This window comes from Macaca nemestrina, chromosome 5 (genome assembly GCF_043159975.1).
Source record: "Macaca nemestrina isolate mMacNem1 chromosome 5, mMacNem.hap1, whole genome shotgun sequence".
NCBI classification, from domain to species: Eukaryota; Metazoa; Chordata; class Mammalia; order Primates; family Cercopithecidae; genus Macaca; species Macaca nemestrina.
In genome coordinates this window covers 23240508-23266610 of record NC_092129.1, presented here as the reverse complement: position 1 = coordinate 23266610, position 26103 = coordinate 23240508, and the positions used below count along the sequence as shown (strand labels likewise).

The 26103-nt window shown below is 39.4% G+C and overlaps 1 protein-coding gene across 4 annotated transcripts in view; it reads left to right on the top strand.

Annotated features, from left to right (window-relative positions):
• The window catches only part of LOC105465504 (centrosomal protein 85 like), a 311447-nt gene that overhangs the window by 21015 nt on the left and 264329 nt on the right, over nucleotides 1-26103 (top strand). For 3 of the 4 annotated variants that reach the window (XM_011713950.2, XM_011713949.3, XM_071096359.1), the window contains exon 2: nucleotides 10225-10279. The gene's annotated coding sequence lies outside the window, so the exon portion shown is untranslated. Of the gene's footprint in view, nucleotides 1-10221; nucleotides 10280-26103 lie in introns of those variants that run through there. The other variant, XM_024787849.2, reaches the window with a different exon arrangement.

Here is a 26103-nt window from a genome sequence, read left to right as displayed (position 1 = left end):
TAGAAAAAGAAAATCTATATATGGAGAAAGCAGATTAGTGATTGCCTGGGACTGGGAGTAAGAACAAAGAGTAAGTGTAATGAAGCAGGAGAGATTTTACTAGAGTGAGAGAAATGTTCTGAAACTAGTTTGTGGTGGCGGTTGCACAACAGTACATCTAAAAATTATTGAACTGTACACTTAAAACAGGTGATTTTAAAGGTATTTAAATGATACATAAATAAAGTTGTCTCAAAAAAAATACGTATTGCCACATTTAGAACATATATCTTCCGAGCACATGGACCCTCCATCTCCACAGACCTTGGTTTTACCTGAAGTTACTCCTCCAAACCACATTTCCCTTGGTTAAGAGAGCACCAGGCTGCACAGGCCTTTCATGGTCACCCAGTGGCCCACTTTGGGAATGAATCGAGTTCCTGTCTTTCTCAACCTTGTTTCCTCTGGGGAATCATACACATTCCAAGCATTCCCCATTTCCCCTATTTTCAGAACTCTCAGGTTGCTTGGTTCTTCCTTAAGCAATGTTTTTATCATCTTTAACCCATGCACTTTTTTGTCTCACTTTTCCAACTATTGCCAGCTGTTTCAAGAACATTTTTTACTACCTTTTTCCTCCTTTTTCTCCTTTCTTCCTCTCTTTTCTACCTCTATTTTTTCCACTGTCATCCCTCATTCTTTCGTTATGTTGTTCCATTTGTGACCCCTAAAAATAACTCTAATGATGGGAGAACAGGATTGGGGACATATTAGTATCAAGTGAAAGGAAAGTCTAAGGTGTGCTTCACCCTATCAACTTCTAAAGTGTCAAAAAGTTCTTCTCAAGAACATCCTCAAAATTTCCTTCTACTCACTATTGTTTATTTCATGAAAAATAAAAATCTTGTTGTAGTTTTAAAGTTTGTTTACTTGTGCTAAATAATCACACTTTAAAATTATTTTTCATTGTGAACTAGAATATTTGATTACAAAAAGTATTTTGTTTTTATCAACGTAAATACTTTTGTTGGCTGACCCAGTAAAAGGAACACTATATATCACATTATTTCTGTAAAGAAAAAAATGTCTGAAATCCAAGAAATGATTAGAGTTTATTTTTGGTTTGTTAACTGGAGGCTGTCATTACTTAACTTTAAAACAAGGTACTTAAAATAGTATCTTTACATCTTATTAAGTGCTATACTATACTTGTTCCATTGGTCAACCTCGTATGTTGTTTTATTGCAATTCTTTATATTTTTTATATTCTTATATTCTTAAAAACAAAAGGACAATTACAAATACAACTAAGCAAAACTAAATTTCCCTTTTAGTAGAACAGAAGACAGGTTCTTCATTTTCTTCATCTGCCTTTCACATGAAGTATACAATGCTGGGAATAATTAGTATATTAATAGTCTCTACTGTCAGAGTTCATTTCTTGGTTACAAAAATGTAAGAGAATGAGATTCTAACTTCCTTTAAAATTCAGCTTAAAGGGGCCAGGCGCGGTGCTTCACACCTGTAATCCCAGCACTTTGGGAAGCCAAGGTGGGAGGATCACTTGAGCCCAGCAGTTCAGGACCAGTCTGGGCAACAGAGTGAGATCTTGTCTCTAAACCAATAATAATAATAAAAGAAATAAAATTTAGCTTAAAGAAAACAACCAGGACTGCAGATCAAAATGCCTTGTTATGTGAGATTACAAGATTATGGGTGACTACTATGTCTTGTCTTGAGAGAGAAGGATGTACACCCACATGCCACGACACACTGCATTCACGGGTGTAAAGAAAGTGTTTGGCCCCATCAGGAGTGGTGTAAAAAGAAACAACACTGGGCTTTCATTTCCTGCAGGTCACTCACAATTTATGAGATATTTATGAGATTTCTTTGCGGTGTCAAAATATCTGTAAACTTTTTTCTTTCTTTTTTTTTTTTTTTTTTTTTTGAGACGGAGTCTCGCTCTGTCGCCCGGGCTGGAGTGCAGTGGCCGGATCTCAGCTCACTGCAAGCTCCGCCTCCCGGGTTTATGCCATTCTCCTGCCTCAGCCTCCCGAATAGCTGGGACTACAGGCGCCTGCCACCTCGCCAGGCTAGTTTTTTGTATTTTTTTAGTAGAGACGGGGTTTCACTGTGTTAGCCAGGATGGTCTCGATCTCCTGACCTCATGATCCGCCCGCCTCGGCCTCCCAGAGTGCTGGGATTACAGGCTTGAGCCACCACGCCCGGCCAAACTTTTTTCTTTCTTTTTTTGTTTTTGGAGACAGGGTCTGGCTCTGTTGCCTAGGCCTGAGTGAAGTGATGCGATCATAGCTCATTGTAACCTTGAATTCCTAGTTACAGGAGGATTGTTCAAGCCATCCTCCCAGCTCAGCCTCCCTAATAATTAACAGGCATGTGTCACCATGCCCAGCCAGTGTTTTAAATTTTTTGTAGAGCTCGGGTCTTGCTATGTTGCTCAGGCTGGTCTTTAAGCTTTATCCATTTTTGTTAGGCCACAATAATGAAAACTAAGATCATCAACAGCAAAGATGCCATGTAAATGTAGGGGAGAATTTTCCAATGTAACCTAGGGGAGAGTTATCTTGCCAGAAAGGGTTATGTTTAATGTTTTGATTTTTAATCGCTATTTTTTAAATAGGCTGCCAGAGAAATGGGTGTGAGTTTGTTTTAGCTTTGGTCTCCACTTCCTGTGTAAGTTATTTGGGATGGATGTTTAGTATAGATATGAAATCATCGGGGAAAACCAAACAAAGAGAAAATATTATCATTGAAAATTTACACATTAATTTTCCACATAGTTTTTTGAAAGGAAGGTCAGTTTGGGAAGGCAAAAAGGGACTTTGGCAAAATGAGTGACTCTGTGTCCTGCATCTAGGCTACCTGAAAAAAAGGCCCAGTCTTTGAAACGATCTTCTCCGGAGGCAAGCATGCCATGACCCAACAAATGTCTCTGTACCCCACAGGTTGAAGTTTGCAAGAAACAGCCGAGTAAGCTCAGGGCTTTTATAGAGTTGATCATGTTTTTGAATCCTGCCCTTTAATTAACTATATACTTTACAAAACTAGGTAGCTGTAGTAGACATATTAATGACTTCTTAGTAAGAAAAAGCACTGGAATCTACAGATGGACATTGATCTGTTACCTATGTTGACAAGAACATTATGATCTTTGTCAAACCACACTGCAAATGCACCGGGATGCTGCACTGATTTTCCGTGGTTACTGCTGGAGTTGGGAAAGGAGAAGGAAGATTGGTTGTAGTTTGACATGGGGAATGTTACCCTCCTTTCCCTCTAGGCCAAATGACTCCTTACAATGCAGCCAATAAAAAGCAAAAAGAATAAGTGTTTATATAAAGATGCTTATGGTTCATATCTTTCCATATAAACATTCAATGTGGGGAAAGAAAACCCCACCAGCTCGGCAAAAAAGAGATTAATTTCTCCCCCAAAGATTGGTTTGGAAGTCTTCCCAAAAGAAAGCTGTCTGGGCCGGGCGCGGTGGCTCAAGCCTGTAATCCTAGCACTTTGGGAGGCCGAGACGGGCGGATCACGAGGTCAGGAGATCGAGACCATCCTGGCTAACACGGTGAAACCCCGTCTCTACTAAAAATACAAGAAAATTAGCCGGGCGCGGTTGTGGGCGCCTGTAGTCCCAGCTACTCGGGAGGCTGAGGCAGGAGAAAGGCGTGAACCCGGGGGGGCGGAGCTTGCAGTGAGCCGAGATCGCGCCACTGCACTCCAGCCTGGGGCACAGAGCAAGACTCCGTCTCAAAAAAAAAAAAAAAAAAAAAAAAAAAAAAAGAAAGCTGTCTGATGAAATCACTGCCATCTTAAGTGGTAAAAACACAATGCACTACATTAAAACGTAGTTATTGGGTTTTCATAATCATAGTATAAGAACCCTCAAAATTATCTTGTCTGGAATCTCTAGAAAAGTACACACCTTTGTGATTTAGGATCAACTGCTACTTAGAGGCTACTAGGAATAACTACTTCACAACTTCTCTTAATAATAACTCCATGATTTCAACCTCTTTCATTGTTGTTCCTGATAAAAAACTTGTCTTCCTTCAAATTCAGGCCATATCTCCTGGTTTGGCATTGTTCTGGTGACTTTGTCCTCACTGTGGTTATTATGACCCGGGAACTTCAAGAAAGACATAAACTTCTAGATCCAGGCTCTAAACACCTTTCCATATTGGAGCTGTGAAGTCTAAAAATAACACTTTATTACTAAGTACATGAGCAAAAATTTAGAGCAAGGTAAAAGTATGTGTGTGTGTGCATGCTCAGGCATGCATGCATATTTCAGGGGTGTAAGGGCTGTTTTTCTCCAGTTTGAAGCTATAGGGCATAATATTATTTGAAGCTTCACTTACCTCTACCTGAAGCATAAACCAAGAAAACGTGAACAACTCAGCAGTGGAGGGGTTCCTTGTGCTCTTTGGGTAACAAGTCACTTGTTTCCTTATTCCACAGTGAAGCGTTCCTTCTTTAAAACATTTTGTTGCACTTTGGGAGGCTGAGACGGGTGGATCACGAGGTCAGGAGATCGAGACCATCCTGGCTAACACAGTGAAACCCCGTCTCTACTAAAAAAATACAAAAAGTCTAGCCGGGCGATGTGGCGGGCGCCTGTAGTCCCAGCTACTCGGGAGGCGGAGGCAGGAGAATGGCGTAAACCCGGGAGGCGGAGCTTGCAGTGAGCCGAGATCGGCCACTGCGCTCCAGCCTGGGCGACAGAGCGAGACTCCGTCTCAAAACAAAACAAAACAAAAGCAAAAACAAAACATTTTGTTGCAATTAAACTGTGTACCCCTGGAGGTGAAACTTGTGTCTCACCTGCAGACAGCCTGTGTTTCTGAATTGCAGTACCTAGTATAATCCACTCGGGTACTTAAATAAAGTACCAAAACATAACTAATGAATAAAAGAAAGCAATGAATTAGTAAGCCTATATTTATAAACTGCTGCCACTATGAAATGTAAGACCTTATTTAATAAAATCAGTTTATGATATTTAGCTTGAAAGAACAGCTGCTTCCTTTTAGAATATCCAAAACCTTAGAGACACCATACTTTTTCTTTGATTGTTTTTCTAAGAGTAATAATTTTAAAGTGAATTTTAATGTAGATGAAAATCTGTTAAAACAGTATGATGATATTTAAGTGCAATACAGGCTTTATACTTCTAATTACATGTGGAAAAAATCGTCTGAACATGCGGTGGCCTGTAAGAAAGAAATATTATGATTAGAAGTAATTATAACAGGCTGGGTGTGGTGGCTCATGCCTGTAATCCCAGCACTTTGGGAGGCCGAGGTGGGTGGATCACCTGAGGTCAGGAGTTTGAGACCAGCCTGGCCAACATGGCGAAACCCTTTCTCTAATAAAAATACAAAAAAATTAGCCAAGCATGGTGGCACACCTGTAATTCCAGCTACTCAGGAGGCTGAGGCAGGAGAATCACTTGAACTCAGGAGGTGGAGGTTGCAGATCGCGCCACTGCCCTCCAGCCTGGGCAACAGAGAAAGACTCTATCTCAAAAAAATAAATAAACAAATAAATACACAATTATAATAGAATAATAATTAAAGTAAAATAGATCTATTTATAATGAATTAAATTTTTCTAAGCCCTCACTGGGGATATTCTTAAAACTCTATCACCAAATATACCAGTGACATTGCAGGAAAATTTCAAGGGAATTCCAAAATACTATTTTTAAAAATTACAAAAATTTTATAGGAAAAAAATAGAAGAACTTCAGATATTTTGAAATCTGTTAAGTCTTCTTTGAAATTAACATGAGGTCCGCTTATTATTAATAATGAACATGTTGAAAAAATCGTCTGAATATGAGGTTATTGAGGTTTCTTTCATTCCAGATCTCTGCTAATTAGTATCAGGGATAATTACATCTGTCTCTCTAGTTCTTCTAGAGAACTACTTCTCAACTCCTCTCTCCCTTAGGAGTCTACACATGAGCCAGAGAATACCTTAGCACGGAATGCTCTAAATGTAAACACAACGCAATTTCCTCTAAAAAACAAACAAACAAAACCTGTGGTTCCGTTTATTGTCATGTGGTCTCATTTGACTTTTAAAATCCACATCTTTTAATTTTAGGAATTGTATTAAATGTTTTAAGGTCAAAAACTGTACTTTTCTATGTTGAATTACTGGTAAGAAGCTGGCAATCAAGTGAAAGTTCTTTATGGACTAGACTGAAAAGCTCTTGTGTACTGTCAACCCAGTATTCATTTCTCAAAGCAAATGTCACCAGCACAATGGTTCTGTTGTGGATTCAAAACCAAGTTCCGTTTCAGCAATAATAGCGCAGCAGTAAACTCCTCCTCGTTGTCAGGCCCTGTGGCCATCTGGTTTTAGTCAGGCACTTCAGAGTCACCTCAGAGTGTCTTTTCTTTTTGTTTTGTTTTGTTTGTTTTTTGACACAGGGTCTCACTGTGTTGCCCAGGCTGGAGTGCAGAGGCATGATATTGGCTTGCTGCAGCCTCGACCTCCTGGGCTCAAGTGATCCCACAGGTGTGTGCCACCAACCCCAGTTAATTTTTGTATTGTTTTTTTGTAGAGGCAGGGTTTTGCCATGTTGCCGAGGCTGGTCTCCAACTCCTGGGCTCATGCGATCAGCCTGCCTTGGCCTTCCAAAGTGCTGGGATTATAGGTGTGAGCCACTGTACCTGGCCCAGAATGTCTTTATTAGCTGTGTTAGATCATTAGTTACAGAAACCCAGCTAGTTAGAAATAAATTGCTTTCCTGCTTACCTGCCACCTAGTTCTGAGTACACATGTCAGTCCTACAATCCCACCTAATATCTGATGCATAAACTAAAATGATAGTCAAGGTTGTTCACTGGTGGTGAAATTTTGAGGGATTATTTTTAAACTTTTCTATATTTTTGAAATATTTTAACAGATTGTCGTTTTTTTAATAAGAAGAAAATAAACTTTCTCAAAAAAAAAAAAAAAAAAGCAATGTCAAGGAAAGACTTTTTTTTTTTTTTTTTTTTTTTTGAGAAGGGTCTCACTCTGTTGCCCAGGCTGGAGCGTAGGGGTGTGACCTGGGCTCACTGCAACCTCGTCCTCCTGGGCTCAAGTGATCCTCTCACCTCAGCCTCCCAAGTAGCTGGGACTCCAGGCTCATGCCACCATGCCCAGAATACTTTTAAATTTTTCTGGAGCTGGGGTGGGGGTCTTACTGTGTTGCCCAGGCTGGTCTGAAATTCCTGGCCTCAAGTGATTCTCCTGTGTTAGCCTCCAAAAATGCTGGGATTACAGGCATGAGACACTGTACCCAGCCACCTTTTTTTTTTTTTTTATGCCAATGAAATTTCTAATCTGATTTCCTGGCTTCCTGGCAGAGAAGGAAGCCACTTCAAAAATAATTCTACTTTTTTATTAGAAATACAGAAACAACCCTCTTTTTCTACAAGGATGAAAGTGTCATTCATATCTCCTCCCACTCAGCTCCATTGTAGTTAAAAAAAAAAAATGTGATTTCAAAATCTGTAAAAGAGGAAGCGGCAAACTGGGAGTTTGTAGGCCACGTCAGGCCCTAACACTTGTTCTGTTTGGTGACCACATTATTTAAAAACTGAAATTGAATGCCCCTCAAGTGGGCCCTTTGTTTCCCATAGGCCCACTGAACATTTAGACACTTAGGTAATCTTCCTGGACCCTGAAGGCATTTGATTTTGACACCCTTACACTAGCATCGCATAAGAAGTAGACTGGGACACTACATGACTAAGACATGTTAGGCAAAGTTACAACTGTGCTAATATCATCATTCTGCTCTTCAATTTGCATGTGGAAAACACTGATTTCAGGAAAGGAATTTTAGCAAATTCAGTGTCCACAGTCACATGCCTCTAGGTTATCCTAACAATGTTCTCCCATATAACTCCCTTCCCTTTTAGTTCATTCTTTACATTACTTCCTGGTTAGTAATCCTAGAGCCTGACTTTAATCACATATTTGTTGTTCATTCTTTTTTTCTTCACTGTGTGCCAGGTCTCTATAGGTGCTAAGAACACAAAATAGATGAGGCTCAAGGTCTCATACCCCCTGAAAATAATCAGACATGTAAATTTAAAATAATAGGAGTGTAGTTGGTACAAAATGGGTTCTGAGGAAACACAGAGAATGAAGATTGTGACTGTGCCTGGGAAAAAGTTTTCCAAAGGTAACAATTGAACTGACTTTTGAAAGAGAAGTAGATATTCAGCTGATGACTAAGTCAAAGGCATTCTAGCACACCCAAAGCATGGACTCAAAGAAAGGCTTGGAAAATTCAGGAAGCCTCAAGTAGTTTGGTTTTACTAGAGCAACAAGGAGTAAAGAATGGGGAGAAAGGAAATATGCGTTCATTCATTTAATGTTTTCTTTTTCTTTCTCTCATTTTTATTTATTTATTTATTTTTTACAGTCTCATTCTGTTGCCAGGCTGGAGTGCAGTGGCACGATCTGGGCTCACTGCAAACTCTGCCTCCCGGGTTCAAGAGATTTTCCTGCCTCAGCCTCCCGAGTAGCTGGGACTAAGGCACCTGTCACCTTGCCCAGTGAATTTTTGTATTTTTAGTAGAGATGGGGTTTCGCCATGTTGGCCAGGATGGTCTCGATCTTTTGACCTCATGATCCACCTGCCTCGGCCTCCCAAAGTGCTTAATGTTTTATTTTATAAATTGTTTAATGCTGCAAGCATTGAGGATAAAGCAATGATTTATATAGTAGCAGCATTTGTTGCACAGTCTAGTGAAGAATACAGTCTAGTGAAGAATACAGTCTAGTGAAGAATACAGAAAAGTAAAGAGGGAATAAAATAGAGTTCAGTAAACGGTATGATAAAGTAAATGCAGAGTCAAGGAAGCACAGAGGAGGACGTGTAGAGGTAGACAAGTATACAAGTATACGGTGGCTCGTGGATTTTCTGATGTGCTGCTGAGATCCACCTTTGGGAATGAAGGACTTATTCTCCCAGTTTCTGACAATGATGCCAGAAGACAACCCTCAAATTGTAGCATTACCCAAGGTCTTTCTTCCTTCCAAAGACATCTTGCATCCAATGCTTGACCAGTGTGTTTTATAAAGCTTTGGCTCCCACTTGATCCAACTTGGAACAATTCTGAGCAGCCAGTCCAGCTCCAGAGCTACCCAAGGGGTGCGCTGAGCAACCTTTACTGGGGCTGGATCACAGCTCAACTTCTCCTTCTACCTAATCCTGTTTCCTTCTCCATTCTTCTACAGATGTTGATCCATTGGGAACTCCCTAATAAATATCCTGTTTCAGAATCTTTTTCCTTGTACAAATTATGAAGTGTCCTTGAATGCCATTCTGAGTAACCTGGATTTTGTGCTATATACAACTAAAGTCAGAGAAGGCTTTTAGCAGGGAAATAGCTTGGCCATAAATGTAAATTAGAAAGGTGCAAAATTCAAGACAATATTATTGAAGAGGATGTTATGGTAGTCCAACCAAAAAACATTTATAACCTAAATAAATCCATCCACAGTGGGGTAGAGAGAAAGAGATGAATATAAGATGTATTCATGGGCAATACTGGCAGGACACACTTGGTGATTGACTATAGATGGTGGGCATGGTAAAATCATGTAAGTCTCCCCTAGTTATTTGGCTTGGGGAAAGGGATACATCTTGGTATCACTAATCAAGATAGAAGATGCAGGAGAAGAAGCAGGATCATTAATGAATATGATAAGTTCACTTTTGTACCTGTTGAGTTTGAAGTAAATTCAATACAGTAAAAATGCAGATAATACTTGGTAGATGGTGGAAAACGTATTGGGAGATCAGGATGAAGGTCAATACTAGAGACATAGGATTGGGAATAATCAGAATCTGTAGTAGTTAAATACACAGATGGGAATGAGCTCAGAGTTTCACTGTTCTGCTCTAAAATTGTCAGATCTCCATACTGCTTACCAAAGCAATTCCTAACTCCTCCAACTGGCACCCAGACAAAATAATGACACTTCAGCACTACGGACAGTGTCAGGATTGCTTGTACACCCCGCCCCCTTCTCACCTCATCCTCAAAATTTTAGTTCTGGTAGATAAGGACTTCCTTATTATCTTCTACTGTCTAGCTTTCTTGCCTTACTTTCTATCTGTCTCCTGGCTCATATCTTTTGCTTAAGGAATTGTGTTAAAGTCATCTAGTTCAAGCTTTTCCTTTCTTTTTTTTTTTAAAGCAGATGAGGAACTTGAGGCCCAAAGAGGTGAAATGATTTGCCCAAAGCTACATTACTGGTAAGTAACAGAGCTGGGACCCAGATTTCCAGGATCATGCCTTAATGTTCTACTGCAATACAACATGAAGTAGACTCCATAATTTTCCAGGCAACAAGTTCAAGCTAACAGGCATTTGTCAAAAGAAGACATACATGTCGTCAACAGAGAAATGAAAAAAATGCTCAATATTTCTAATCATTAGTGAAATGCAAATTTAAACCACAATGAGATATCATCTTACACCTGTTAGAATGGCTAAGGTTAAAAAAAAAAAGACAAAAGATAACAAGGGTTGACAAGGGCGTAGAGAAAAGGAAACCCTGGTACACTGTTGATGAGAATGTAAATTAGCATTACCATTATGGAAAATAATATGGAGGCTCATCAAAAATCTAAAAACAGAATCACCATATAATCTAGCCATCCCACTTTTGGGTATATATGCAAAGGACTTGAAATCTGTATGTCAAAGAGATATCTGCACTTCAGTGTTCATTGTAGCACTATTCACAATAGTAAAGATACGGAAGCAACTGAAGTGTCAGTGGTTGAATGAATAATGAAAATGTGGTATATATGCATGATGGAATACCATACAGCCTTAAGAAAGAAGGAAATTCTGTCATTGCAACAATATGCATAAACCTGGAGGGCATTATGCTAAGTAAAATAAGCCAGGCACAGAAAGACAAATACTGCATGAACTCAATGATAATGTGGAATCTAAAAAAAGTTAAACTAATGGAAGCAGAGAGTGGAATGGTGCTTACCAATGGCTAGGGAAGGGGGGAGGGTAGGGGTGGGAAAAGGAGAGATGTTGGTCAAAGGGTACATAGTTTCAGTTAGATAGGAGGAGTAAATTTCAGTAATCGAAGTAGATTTTAAATGTTCTCACCATAAACTAATGTTAAGTAGGTGAGCTGATGGCTGTACTAATTACTTTGATTTAATCATTCCACAATGTATACATAGATCAAAACATCATAACGTACCCATAAATATATACAATTATTATTTGTCAGTTAAAAACAGACATTTTAAGCTGGCTAATAATAGTAAAAATACAGCAATAACAACAGTAACAATAGTAATACAACACAATCAAAAAACAACTCTTCACCTGATTGGATCTTAACTTGGCTTGGCATTCTTTCGGAAATTTTTAAAAATTATCTCTTTGATTTTTGTTCATTCTCTTTGAAATCTTTTATCAGATATTCTAGATCCATCATCGTCTTCCATTAATACATCATCTTTTTTCTCATTTTATTCATTCCTTTATCACTTTTCTCTGAATGCTTCAAATTCACTGATTTGATTTTTGTCGCTTTCCAATTTTGCTCTTTACTGCTTCCATTTTATTTTTTTCTTTCAGAGACAGGGTCTTACTGGGTCACCTGGCGGTCTCGTTATGTTGTCCAGGCCAATTTTGAATTCCTGGTCTCAAGCAGTCCTCCCACGTCAGCCTCCCAAAGCACTGGGCTTACAAGGGTTAGCCACTGTGCCCAGCTTCCATGTCATTTTTTAAAAAATTCTAGCAATCTTATATTTATTTCAAAACGAATCTTTTCTAACCTTAAATTGTTCCTATTTTAAAATGTAATTTTTAAATGATTGACAGTTTTTAAAGATACCATAAAATTTACACTTTTAAAGTGCACAGTCTAGCGGTTTCTAGTGGTTGTACATTTTCAGAATTGTGCAACCATCAACATTATCTAATTTCAGAACATTTTTATCATGCACAAAGGAAACCCCATACTCGTTAGCAATCACTCCCTATTTCCCCCTCCCTCAGCCCCTGGCAATCACTAATCTACTGTTTCTATGAATTTGCCTATATATATAGACAATTCATATATATGTGGAATAATAAAATATGTGGTTTTTGTGTCAGGAGTCTTGCATGTAGTATAATGTTTTCAAAGTTCATCCATGTTGTAGCATGTATCAGCACTCCATTTTTATTGCTGAATAACATACCCTTGTATGTGAGTGCATTTGTGGGTGTGTATGTAACACTTTGTTTATCCATTTATGAGTGGACAGACATTTGAGTTATTTCTATTTTTGGGCTATTATGAATAACGTTGGTATGAATGTTTGTATACAGGCTATTGTGTAAAAATGTTTTTATTTCTTTTGGGTAAACACCTGGGAGTAGAATTGCTAAGCCACATGGTAACTCTGTGTTTAACTTTCTGAGGAACTGCCAAATTGTTTTTCCAAAGTAGCTACAACATTTTACATTTCCACTAGCAATGTATGAGGATTCCAATATCTCCACATCCTCGTCAACACTTTTTATGTCTTTTTAAAAAATGATAGCCTTTCTACGGACTGTGACATGGTATCTCATTATGGTTTTGATTTGCATTTCTCCAATGACTAATAATATTGAGCATCATTTCACATGCTTTATGGTCATGCGTATATCTTCTTCGGAGCAATGTTTATTCAGATCACTTTAAAATCAGATTGTCTTTTTATTGTTGAGTTGTAAAAGTCCTGGATACAAATCCCTTATCAGTTATTTGATTTGTAAATATTTTCTCTCATTCTGTTGGTTTTCTCTCTCTCTCTTTTTTTTTTTTTTTTGAGACGGAGTCTTACTCTGTTGCCCAGGCTGGAGTGCAGTGGTGCTATCTTGGCTCACTACAATGTCCACCTCCTGGGTTCAAGCGATTCTCCTGCTTCAGCCTCCCGAGTAGCTGGGGTTAAGGCACCCGCCACCATGCCCAGCTAATTTTTTGTATTTTTAATAGAGATGGGGGTTTCACTATCTTGGCCAGGCTGGTCTTGAACTCCTGATCTCATGATCCACCCGCCTTGGCCTCCCAAAGTGCTGGGATTATAGGCATGAGTCACCACGCCCAGCCCACTGGTTTTCTCTTTACTTTCTTGAAGTTTTCTTTGAAGCACAAATATTTTTAATTTTTATGAAGTACAATTTATTTTTTAAGTACAAATCTATTTCTTTCTATTATTATCTGTGTTTTTGGTGTCATATCTAAGAAACCACTGCCTTGTCCAAGGTCAAAAATATTTATGCCCCTGTTCTCTAGTAAGAATTTTATAGTGTTAGCTCTTACAATTAGGCCTGTGATCAATTTTGTGTTAAATTTTGCATATGGCGTGCATATGGTGTAATGTTCTTTTGAATCTTGTTGGTAACTCATCATCTTTCTAGATTTTTTAAGATTTAGAGATTTTTCTAAAGTTTTTTAAAATTTTGTTTTGGTTTTATTATTAACTCTTTCATGAGTGGAGTCTATTTATTCCTCTGGTTAATTCCTCTGGTTAATTTCCTTTTTTACATTACAACTAAGTCTTTTAATCCAGAAGATGGTTCACTGGTCTGTTTATTCTGATGATTGTGTTTATGTCCATGGGTGGAGTTCACAGTTAATTTCAGAATTGTTTGGGGGTCCTGTTGAAATACTAGGTACACTCAATGGGAGAAAGGAAATTTCAAGATTTATCAGAATTACTTTAATAAATTGGCATTCCAATTGTCTGTGGAAGTAGGGCAGAGGTGGTGGGCCCATAGACTTCACCATTGTGCCAAAGAATTTCTCCTTGGTTTCTGAGATACTACTCTGTATGCTGTCTATATGAAGGGCAAGCTGGGATGCCCTCAGATATTGCTTTGTGTAGACTCTGTCTTTAATGAACTTTCTACAGATGCTGGTAGGACTGGTATTTGCCCCTCTCTGACTTCCCTATATGACACATTTGCCTCTAAACATAGAACACTTTACTGGAAATCTTCTAAATTTCACAGCAAGTGCCAATTCATATTTTCATATCCCTTTGGATATTCAATGGTAGTTTAAAACATGTAAACTCAGATTAATATCTTGAATCAGAACCATTCTTTCAGCTTCTGATTTGGCTCTGTTTCTATTGATTATTCTTCGCTTCTATCTAGTGACCCTGACTAGTTCAAGTTTCTATTTTCTTCAGCTTTAACTCTTACTTTGTGTTTATACTGGTGTTTCCTGTGCTTGTCCTGCCCCCAACTTTGGCGACTAATTTCTTGATGTATTAGAGCACTGCACTAGAACCAGGAGGCCAGATCATGCTTCTTTTGGAGGTTGCTGGTCCTTCCACGTTGCCTCCCTCATCTTTCTTCATCATTCTTGCAGCGAACCTCAATTAAACCCAAGGAAACCAAGTCGTCTTTGTAATGTAGACACATGGGAGCTCCTTCTCCTCCTCCCTCCTCCTCCTCTCTCTTCCTCTTCCTCTTCCTTCTTCTTCTTCTTTGTTGTCATCTTCTCTTTTCTTCTTCTTCTTCCTCCTCCTGCTCTTCCTCCTCCTCCTCCTCCTTCTTCTTTCTTCTTCTGAGACAGGATCTCACTTTGTTGACCAGGTCACAGTGCAGTGACACGATCTCAGCTCACTGCACCCTCTGCTTCCCAGGCTGAAGTGATTCTCCTGCCTCAGTCTCCCGAGTAGCTGAGATTACAGGTGCGTGCCACCATGCCCAGCTAAGTTTTGTATTTTTTGTAGAAATGAGGTCTCACCATGTTGCCCAGGCTGGTCTCGAACTGCTGGGCTCAGTGATCCACCTGCCTCAGCCTTCCAGAGTGCTGGGATTACAGACATGAGCCACAGTGGCCGGCCATGGGGCGTCTTAAAGATTTAAGTATCTTATTTATTAATATCTTTGTATTGTCCATAACAACTAGCACCATCTGAGCACATAGTAGATATTCAACAAATATTAAAGAATGAATTAACTTAAATAATTAAAAGAATAATATAATATATCAGGCCTGGTGCAGTGGCTCACGCCTGCAATCCCAGCACTTTGGGAGGCTGAGGTGGGCAGATCACTTGAGGCCAGGAGTTCGAGACTTGCCTGGCCAACGTGGCAAAACCCCATCTTTACTAAAAAATACAAAAATTAGCTAGGCCTGGTGGCATGCACCTGTAATCACAGCTACTTGGGAGGCTGAGAGAACTGCTTGAGCCCAGGAAGGAGAGGTTGCAGTGAGCTGAGATCGCACCACTGCACTACAGCCTGGGCAACAGAGTGAAACCCTGTCTCAAAACAAAAACGAAACAAAAAAAGAGAATAATACATCAAATTCTTTGTAAAGAAAAACCTTCCTCCCTATTTCAAACAGCTTGAAGAAAGACAGTTTTTGTCCTTTTATTTATTTTGGGGGGATGGAGTCTCGCTCTTTCGCCCAGGCTAGAGTGCAGTGGCACCATCTCAGTTCACTGCAACCTTCACCTCTGGGTTCAAGCAATTCACTTCTGGGTTCAAGCAATTCTCGTGCTTCAGCCTCCCAAGCAGCTGGGACCACAAGCATGGGCCACCATGCCTAACTGATTTTTGTATTTTTAGTAGAGATGGAGTTTCGCCATGTTGGCCAGGCTGGTCTCGAACTCCTGACCTCAAGTGATCCACCCTCCTTGGCCTCCCAAAGTGCGGGATTATAAATGTGAACCACCATGCCTAGCTTGTCTTTACATTTATTTTGATGATGAATTCGAAATCGTACCAATGTATATCAGTGCTTTATTCACAACACTGGCCTGAAGATATTTCAGAATAGAGAAATGCCAGATCCTGAGTAAGTTTTAACAACAAAAGGGTTGAGGGGTCAGTGATAAAATTGTATTTCTCTCTTTATTTTACTAATGGAAATTAATTATTTTTTTAATAACAGTAGTGCTCTATGTATTCTAAATTCTGCTCCCAAAAAGATTTAAGGTGGCTGACATAAACATATATGATATAATAATACTTAATACTTAACATCATAACAATAATAATTTACAAGAAAAGCAGAAAAAGAGAAAACGAGTGTAGAAAAAATAAAACAAAACATGGAGGGGAAGTTGCTAAACAAAATGTATCCTGCAAAGTCACCTACATCCACTTGCTTATGGAGGGTCACATATTTGGCTCTGACTTTTCCAGGCAATTCAAGAGGGCTCACAACCAGATAGAGACCCAGTGTCCATAAGACTCAAACAAACTAATTGCTTAGCCTAACACAGTTTCTCTAGTTGCTGAAACCAGAGAGCAATTTCTCCAAAACGTTGCCACAAACACTACACTGTAAGTTACAGTGACCACCATCCTACAGCCAACACAGTACAATTTCGTAGGAATATTTCTCAATATAGCTAAAAACACAGTGTTTTTTTACATAGAAAAGTGCAGGACACTAATTTCTAGTTTTGCAGTATCCTCAGTACCAAAAGTCGTCCTACTGATGGTGCTAATCAGGAGAACATTTCCATGGTCAAGTTAAGATGCCTAGATGATTTCAGTTTAGTTCAACAGCATCAATAAAATTTTAAGGTCAGTAGGCGTATTGTTGGATAGAATACATGAGAAAAGTAAAACAGCAGAGATTTTTGTGTTTCTGCTGCAATAGTGCTACATAACCAATTGCAAATTTTAGAGGCTTAAAACATAACTTTCTATTTTTCTTGTTCAAGATTTTGGTCAGTTTAACATCCCCTTTTCTCATTCTTGAACCAGTGGCTAGCCAGGAGATTACAGAAGCAAAAGAAATAAAGCCACTTTTAAAGCCTCTGCTTAGTGAGACAATGAAGCAAACTAATACAGGAACAGAAAACCAAATACTGCATGTTCTCACTTGTAAGTGGGAGCTAAACATAGAGTACATACGGCCACAAAGAAGGGAACAACAACAACAACAAAAAAGGAAACACAAAGAAGAGAACAACAGACACCAGGGCCTACTTGAGGGTAGAGGGTGGAAGAAGGGTGAGGCTCGAAAAACTATAGGATACTATGCTTACTATCTGGATGACAAAATAATTCTTACACCAAACCCCCATGACATGCAGTTTATCTATATAACAAACTTGCACTTGTACCCCTGAACCTAAAATAAAAGTTAAAAAAAAAAAGCCTCCACTTGCATCACATCTACTAACTTTAGTTAGCCAAAGCAAGTCACACAGGCAAGCCCGATATGAAGTAGGTAGGGAAATGCTACATATACTCTGCCCATTCTGGTAGAAGGTATTGCCAAGCCACTTGACAAATGCTTTGTAATTCTATCGCAGGGAGAGAGGGAAGAATTGGGAATAATTCAGTTACCACATCCATAATTCTATTTGCGACTTCTCTTTACTCTTCGATTCCCATTCAGTACCTCGAAGATACAAAGTTGGAGGTCATCTAGTATGATCCTTTCCTTTTACACAAGAGTTATCTGGGGCCCAGAGAGCTTATGGGACTTGCCTAAGATCACACAGTCAATTCAGAGCTCTACTACATTGAACCAAATTGTTGTAACTCTAACTTTCCTCTCTATCATCTGCTTCCAGACCCCAACTCCACAGGGAATTATAGGGGTTTAGTTCATGAGATAAATATATGAGTCAGGCCCTGAACTCCAATCTCCAGAGTTAATAGCCTAGATTCACTGTGGATATGAAGGGTTTTAGTAGTGCAATGAGAGGAGACTATAAATTCTAGGTTCTGACTTGGAGAAATTGGTTTTTCACAAAGTGACTGGTGTGTGTGGAGGGAGGGCAAATTTCTAATGAAAATATTTATAGACCCTAGTGGTTATTTAAAAGCAGGTAATATTTCCAGAAGGAAATGTTTAGTTTGTTTCCCAGTTGCTTTCCATTGTCTCCATGCTTCATCTAACAAAGAATCAAATGTAAGGAAGGGCAAGGGGGTGGGTAGGTGGAACAACAAGGGAAGACTGCCAGAGATGGAGGAAAGATATAAAATGCGGCCTTTTCAAGTTGACATTTGTTTTTTAAGTTTCCCTAATGCCCTCTCTAAGGTAAATCACCAGAGGCTATGTGTTTGGCTTACTCCTCAAAAGCAGATCTGAGTTGGTAAGCAACTGAAACGCATCAGAGGATGGTTGTTTTGAGAGAAGGGAACAGCTGTTCCTCCTGGAGTCCCTGGCAGACATGGAGCCCTATCTGTTACCTCCGTGTTCCTAGATGGTATTGCTTACAGCCTTTTTTGTGTTCTGTTTACTGTTCCAGTTCTGTAGGTCAGCTTGACTGGATATTATATATATTTTAGAGACACTTATAGCTAACATAGTATTTGTTATCGATGTCCTAAGTTAGAAAGTTTCTTTAACATTTCTTGGTTTTACTCCCAGTTTGTTTACTTCTGCAAATCAGCTCTTCTGGCAAGAAACTTGACTCCTGCAGATGATATTATCTTGGAGGAATGTAGGGCCAGACTACAGGGTAGTTTTTCTGAGAATAAATGATCTGACCACACTTAATAAACAAAGCCAGATAAGAAGCGGCCATTCAACATGAAAACAAAGAGCAATAATTTAGATATATAGCTTTAAAATAGAAATACAGGAAAACATACAAAATATGTTTTAAAATAATTATTTCCCATCTTCATTTTGTTCTGTTCCCTTTATTTTAGCCTGGAACAGACATTCCCCATATTTTCAACTACAATTTCATTTTTAACAACAGTTTCACAGAGTCACACATAATAGTGTTCGTACTTTTAGTAGAAGTTGACCAAAAATACATAAGGATAAACACATTGCTATGAATTCAGTAATGCTTTTTGCCCAGGCTGGACTTGAACTCCTGGGCTCAAGTGATCTTCCCACCTCAGCCTCCCGAGTAGCAAGTAGTGGGGACTGTAGGCACACAGTACCGCATCTGGCTTCAGTAATGCTTTTAATTGAAGGCATACTTTATTAAACAAAAGAGCATCTCTATCCATTTGAAGACTGGGTGTATATATCAGTGCAACCCACCTTATTCAAGTAAGCATACCTTATAGGACTTCAGGTCCCCTTGTAATAATTTTAAAACTCTGCAGATGCCCATGGCTCATAGGTTGATATCTAAACTTTGCCTTTCATCATTTATGTCTGTCAACTTTGGGAGCTCTCCTATTTAATGACATCATTGCTCTCCTGCCTACCCAGGCACGGCATATTCTTACCAACAGTTGGCTTGAACAGTATATAATGGTTAGAGCTCTGTCTTTCTAAAAGTCAGAAGATTGGAATTTTGGATTGTTTTGTTGTTGTTATCTACTAATATATTTCTTTGAAGAAGTCAATGGCTTTGAGACTGTTTTGCTTTTTGCAAAACTAAGGATGGGGGATGGGGAGATACTTGCTCAACCCAACTCATGGATTATTATGAGGAACATAGTAGATTATGTAGCACTTAATCATATATACAGTAAATGGTCCTCAGTCAGTATTTTTGTAGAACCATTTAGAACAGAATTCTCAGCTTTTGCCGTGCTACAAAGATACAGTTCACCCAGACTTACATTGGCCTGGGTGCCATGCTCTCCAGACACACAGTGGGTAGTAGATAGGAAGGGGGAGATCTGTGTATTGGGCTGGGCTGGGAGTAATGACCTAGGTTTATGATTTATCTCTGCCATTTCAGTGAGTCATTTCATTTCTCTAGGCTAACTTAGTCCCTTGTGAATAGAGAAATGAACGAAAATCTCAGAGGTGTTCACATTTAGCAATAAGGCTCTTTTTTCCTCTTCCTAAATGAAATTAAATTGCAAAACTCCAATATATAAATCAGATACCCAGAAAATGCAGTTTTCACATGCAGTTTAAAATGTTCATTTGTTGCAAATAAGGCCCTAGGAGCACAGTTTGAAAACCACTGATTTAGTTCATGTCTAAGATCCACCTTTACATTAAGATACATTATTAAAGTGAGGTATGTTTCTGACCAAATATTGCTAGTTGTCATCTACATGGGACTTCTTGCCTTGATGGTCTTGTCCACTCAAGATCATCAATCAGGCCGGGCGCAGTAGTTCAAGCCTGTAATCCCAGCACTTTGGGAGGCCGGGACGGGCGGATCACGAGGTCAGGAGATCGAGACCATCCTGGCTAACACGGTGAAACCCCATCTCTACTAAAAAATACAAAAAACTAGCCGGGCGAGGTGGCGGGTGCCTGTAGTGGCAGCTACTGGGGAGGCTGAGGCAGGAGAATGGCGTAAACACAGGAGGCGGAGCTTGCAGTGAGCCGAGATCCGGCCACTGCAGTCCAGCCAGGGTGACAGAGCAAGACTCCATCTCAAAAAAAAAAAAAAAAAAAAAAATTATCAATCAAACCTTAGAGCAGCACTTTGAATGTAAAAAAAAAATCAAAGCAAGTTCTATATTCTTAAGGAATAGTTCCCTCAAGCAATGGTGACCCAATTTAATGCCCTTCTTCATGTTAGTAATTTTTTTTCTCTAAAGAACTGGGCCAGGAAATCTAGAATCTCAGCACCATCCCCCATAGACCAGTAGAGGAAGAAACGCTAATCAAATTCTAAAATTTGGAGCCACTCCAGGACTGAGTCTGGACCTGAAGGATCCCTCTTTGTTCACTTGGTGCCTAACAGTACCTGACATATAGAGGACACTCAATAAGTCTTGAATGACTGACTGACTAAATGGATTGAGTGAATTTGTGGCAACTAATTAAGCAAGAAAAGACTGAATTACATGATTGGTTTTGAAAGCAGCCATTATAAAGTTTATAATTAAGTTTGTCACTGAGCAAATCTAGTCTATACCTTCAGACCCCAACAATTTTAGAAATTTTGAGTTTCCAAACCATGCTGGGGTCATTTCCAGGGAGCAGACTGAAATGTCACACCATAGCTGCCCCTGTTTCCTTATTTTTTTTTTTTTTAACTTAATCCCAAATGTGATAATAAGCTGCCCTTATTTTCAGCCACTAAAAGAATGTCAGGGAGCTAGATCTTGAGGCTGGTAGAGAATAGCAGTTAATGATGAGAAGCACAGACACTGACTACCTGGGCTCTAGTCCTGACCCTTCCATGTGTTAGCTACCACTATGGGTAGCTATCTCTGTTTCTATAAAGTGGGGTATTAACTAATGTGAGGATTGAATGAGCTAATGCCCCTGAAGCTCTTAGAACAGAGCCAGACATGTCGTAAACATTCAATAGGTATTGACTCTCATGTATTCATCCTGGTATAGTGGAGAGAGCATAAGTATTGAGTTAGGCAAGCCAGGCTTTTAATTCAGGCTCTGACCCTTTTTGGGGGGCAGTCATTTAATTTCACTAACCTTGTTTTTTCATCTTGTGTAAATGCTATTTAAAACTATAGCAGTCTATAGCTTTCTGATTTCTAGGACTCTTAAGTTTAGGAAAACACCTGTGTAAGTCCACTTTGAATATGAAGGAGGAAGCCCCAGGCAGAGAACTAAAATGCTTTGCATAATAAAACAATAATTTTGAGCATCCCAGAGTTTGAGATGAAAGCACCAACCCTAGGAAAGAAAGAAGTCTAGCAAAGTAGCCAGAAATCTGGGGCTCTATTTGGGAAGACAGTTTTAATATCCGATATTAAGTTGTTACTTGGCACCAGAATGGAACATTCCTTACCTTTTACCAAAAGTTAAATAGACGTCTGTTACCCAAGCAATCTCATGTGGGTGATAACTTTGGGGAGTGAAGAAATTGGGGTGATGTGCCAAGTATTGCGTAAGGCCATATAGCAAAAGGGAACACAAACACCAGGGGGATGTAAAGGAGACATGGAGAATTTGGCCTGTGTAGGAAAACAGAATGTGAGGCAAGGAAGAGAAACCTGGAGATGTGGAGAGGAACAGCGGATTTCTCACCAGTGTGTGAGATGGCAATCAGGCACTTTTATTTTACACTAATCTTAGAGGATAAGAAAGCTAGACTCTGTTGAAGAACGTGAGTATCCTGGCGTTTGAATTATAGGCTGGGCAGGATTCTTTTTTTTTTTTTTTTTTTGAGACGGAGTCTAGCTTTGTCACCCAGGCTGGAGTGCAGTGGCCGGATCTCAGCTCACTGCAAGCTCCGCCTCCCGGGTTTACGCCATTCTCCTGCCTCAGCCTCCCGAGTAGCTGCCACTACAGGCGCCCGCCACCTCGCCCGGCTAGTTTTTTGTATTTTTTTAGTAGAGACGGAGTTTCACCGTGTTAGCCAGGATGGTCTCGATCTCCTGACCTCATGATCCGCCCATCTCGGCCTCCCAAAGTGCTGGGATTACAGGCTTGAGCCACCGCGCCCGGCCAGGATTCTTATGATCATTAAAGTTAATGGATGGTCCCGGCACAATGGCTCACACCTGTAATTCTAGCACTTTGGGAGGCATAGGAGGGAGGATTGCTTGAGCCCAGGCATTTGAGGCCAGCCTGGGCAACATGGCAAAACCCCATCTCTATGAAAAACATGAAAATTAGCCAGGCGTGGTGGCACACACCTGTATTCCCAGCTACTTGGGAGTCTGAGGTAGGAGAATCATCTGAGTCTGGGAAGTTGAGGCTGCAGTGAGCTGAGATTGAGCCACTGCATTCCAGCCTGTGCATCACAGCAAGACCCTATCTCGAAATAAAATTAAATAAGGTGAATGGATGTAAACTTCTAGCACAAGTAATCATTTGATAAATGACACACCTATCATCTTGTTGATTCATGTATTATTCACTGAATATGTATCTAGCTCAAGGAAGCTGGGCAAAGAACAGCTGGTACACATGGTGGCAGCGGAGCATGCAGGTTCCCACTCATCTTACCCGTGACTGAGACTTACCTACCGTCCCTCCTCTTACTCCCCACATCTCTATCGCCAACATTTTTCTCCTGTCTGCACAAAGAAAGCATACTCCCTGAAGGAAAAAAATGGGCTTCCAGGAGTACTAGGGCTATGTCTCTGGAGGAGCACAGGCAGGCTTGTGTGATGTGTGATGGTAAAGGATTTCTTCAAAGTCATGCCTTAGAGAATGCCTGGAGACTATAAGTTTTTAAATATTTCATTAATCAACTCACTGAAGGTAAGAGAGACAAGCAGTGTCCTAAAAACATGCAGTTATTTTACCTGTAATCCATTTTCCAGTAAGTGACTACTGAGATAGCTGGAGCACAAGAATAGGTAATGGCTTTGTTTTCCCAAGATGTAGTCACTGCGATTATTTTTAGATGAAAGATTTGGAGCCAGAAGCACAACTCATAATTATGTTGCTATGATTCTGCAACCAGTTGTTCTGTAGAATTAATTCAACTGTGAAAACTTTAAAGTTACCACATTTTCTAAAAGCCTGAAAAACTGAAAGTAAAATATTCTGTGACACGTAGTGCTGTTTCCTGAGAACATCTACCATCGCTCCACTTTGCAGCTTTTATGCCTCCTGCTTAGCCCCCCTTTCATCCCAGTTCTTACCCTGCTCGACGAATTACTAAAGTCCACTGATAGTCCTTCCTTCGTGAAGCATTCCTGAAGACCCCAGCCTAGCAGATCTCCCCTTCCTCTGACCTCCTGTATTGGTAGTGTATTGTCTACACCTTTCTTAGAACCCCTCATTTTGTCCCGTGAATTCTAGTTTATTTTCGTATCTATCTCACTATTGTCAAAGCTAGATTTGTACTATGTGATATAGTTGGCTATTCGTATCCATTGGTTTCACATCTGCAGATTCAACCAACCATGAATTTAACCAACTGTGAATTCAACCAGTGACTGATTATAACCATTTGGAAAAAGGTCAGGTGCAGTGGCTTACACCATAATTTCAGGACTTTGGGAGACTAAAGTGGGGGGACTGCTTGAGCTCAGGAGTTTGAGACCAGTCTGGGCAACATGGCAAGACCTAATCTCTACAAAAAAAAAAAAAATTAGGCAGGCATAGTGGTGCATGCCTGTAATCTCAGCTATTCAGGAGGCTGAGGCAGGAGGATCACTTGAGGCCAGAAGGTCGACCCTCCAGCCTGGATGACAAAACAAGATTCTGTCTCAAAAAAAAAAAAAAAAAAAGAAAAGAAAAGAAAAAAAGGAAAAACTCCCAAAGAATAAAAAATAATAGTACAACATAACATAATATAAAAATACAATATAACAACGATTTATATAGCACTTACGTTGTGTTAGGTATTGTAAGTAACCTGGACACGATTTAAATATACTGGAGGATGTGCATAGGTTATATGCAAATACTATGCCCGTCTATATAAGGGACTTGAGCATCCTCAAATTTTGGTATCTTTGGGGATCCTGGAACCAATCTCTCTTGGGTACCAATGGACAACTGTAATTTTCCATTTCAAAAACAGTATGTCAAATCTATATCAAAAATCTGGAAGAGAAAAAGAAAACAATGCATCTCATCATTTTGACACAAATTGTGTACTCATTACTTTAGGCTGTTTCTTCCTAAACCTTTTTCTATGATTATTTTTTCATTGATTTAATCCTAGTGGATATGCAATTTCATATCCTTTTTTCAATTAATGTTGCATCACAATCATTACTCAAATTGCTATGTAGTCATCATAAATATTTCTTTAAAGGCTGCAAAATATTGACTACTTTTCTATTGTTAAAATTTTAGATTGTTTATCATATTCCACCATTATAAACAACACTGCAGTTGACATTTTCATGCTTATAGTTTTTCCAGTGTGTGTGTTTCTGTATGTACACGTACATTTTGATTTTTTCCCTTAGGATAATGTCCCAAAAGGAAACTTACTGAACCGAAGAGCAAGATTGTTTCTATGGCACATATTGCCAAGTTGCTTTCCAAAAGAGTTGGTCCAATGTATATTATTAGAAGTGTATGAGAATATCAGTTTCTCCAAACCTTCACCAAAATTATTTTCTTAATTATTTAATCTTTATATAAATGAAATGGGATAACTTTAGTTCACTGCTTTAATTTTTTTTTTACCATGAATTGTTTTAAGCATACAAAAAAGTAGGCAGAAACAAATATATAACCCCTGGTCCTGGTTTGTCAGATATGAACAAATTTCCACATTTTCATTACATTTTATAAAATAAAATACTACATATAACTGAAGCCACTGTGCACCACTTTCCCAAATCCATTCCAATGCCTTCCTCCCTCCCTCTACAGAGACAACTGGAATTTGACGTTTATCATTCCTTTACACTCCCATGTCCATATGTTTTAATTGTTAAATCTTTAATTACCAATGAAGTCAAACTTTTTAATATACTATAGCTAATATTAAAGTGCTCAGATTCTAGAGTCAGGTGGAACTGTCTTTGAATTCCTGCTCTGCCACTAACTAACCATGTCTCCTGGGGCCTCTGTATGACTCAGTTGCCTCATTTATGAAATGGAGATAATAATAATTCATACTAATTTTTTTTTTTTTCTTTTGAGACAGGGTTTCTGTACTGTCACTCAGCCTGGAGTGCAGTGGTGCACTCTTGGCTCACTACATCCGCCTCCCGGGCTCAAGCAATCCTCCTGCCTCAGCCTCTAGAGTAGCTGGGATTACAGGCGTGTGCCACCATGCCCAGATAATTTTTGTATTTTTAGTAGAGATGGCGTTTCATCATGTTGGCCAGGCTGGTCTCGAACTCCTGACTTCAAGTGATCTGCCTACCTCAGCCTTCCAAGGTGTTGGGATTATAGGCGTGAGCTACTGTGCCTGGCCAATGCATACTATTCTTTATCACATTGTTATGAAGATGAAATGGGAAGTTGCATGTGAAATTCTTGGCACAGTGCTCACTTAGCATGCAATAATACGTTTTACCATTACTCTAGTTTTTTTGTGTGAATTATTTGCCCCTTTTCTTAGCAAGATTAGATTACCTAAAACTTGTGAAGCACTTTTCCAACATGATCCTATTTATTCCTCACGATAGCTTTATGAGATAGTGCTGCAACAATCCTATTTGATCCCAATGATAAGCCGGCAGGGAGCAGAGCTGTATTGAAACCCAAGTCTCTGGTGCTGGCACCCCTTGCTTTGAACTTATTTGCTGCAGCTCCATCAACTTTAAAGTCATTTCGTGATACAACGCCATTGGTTTATGAAGTGGCTTTAGTACT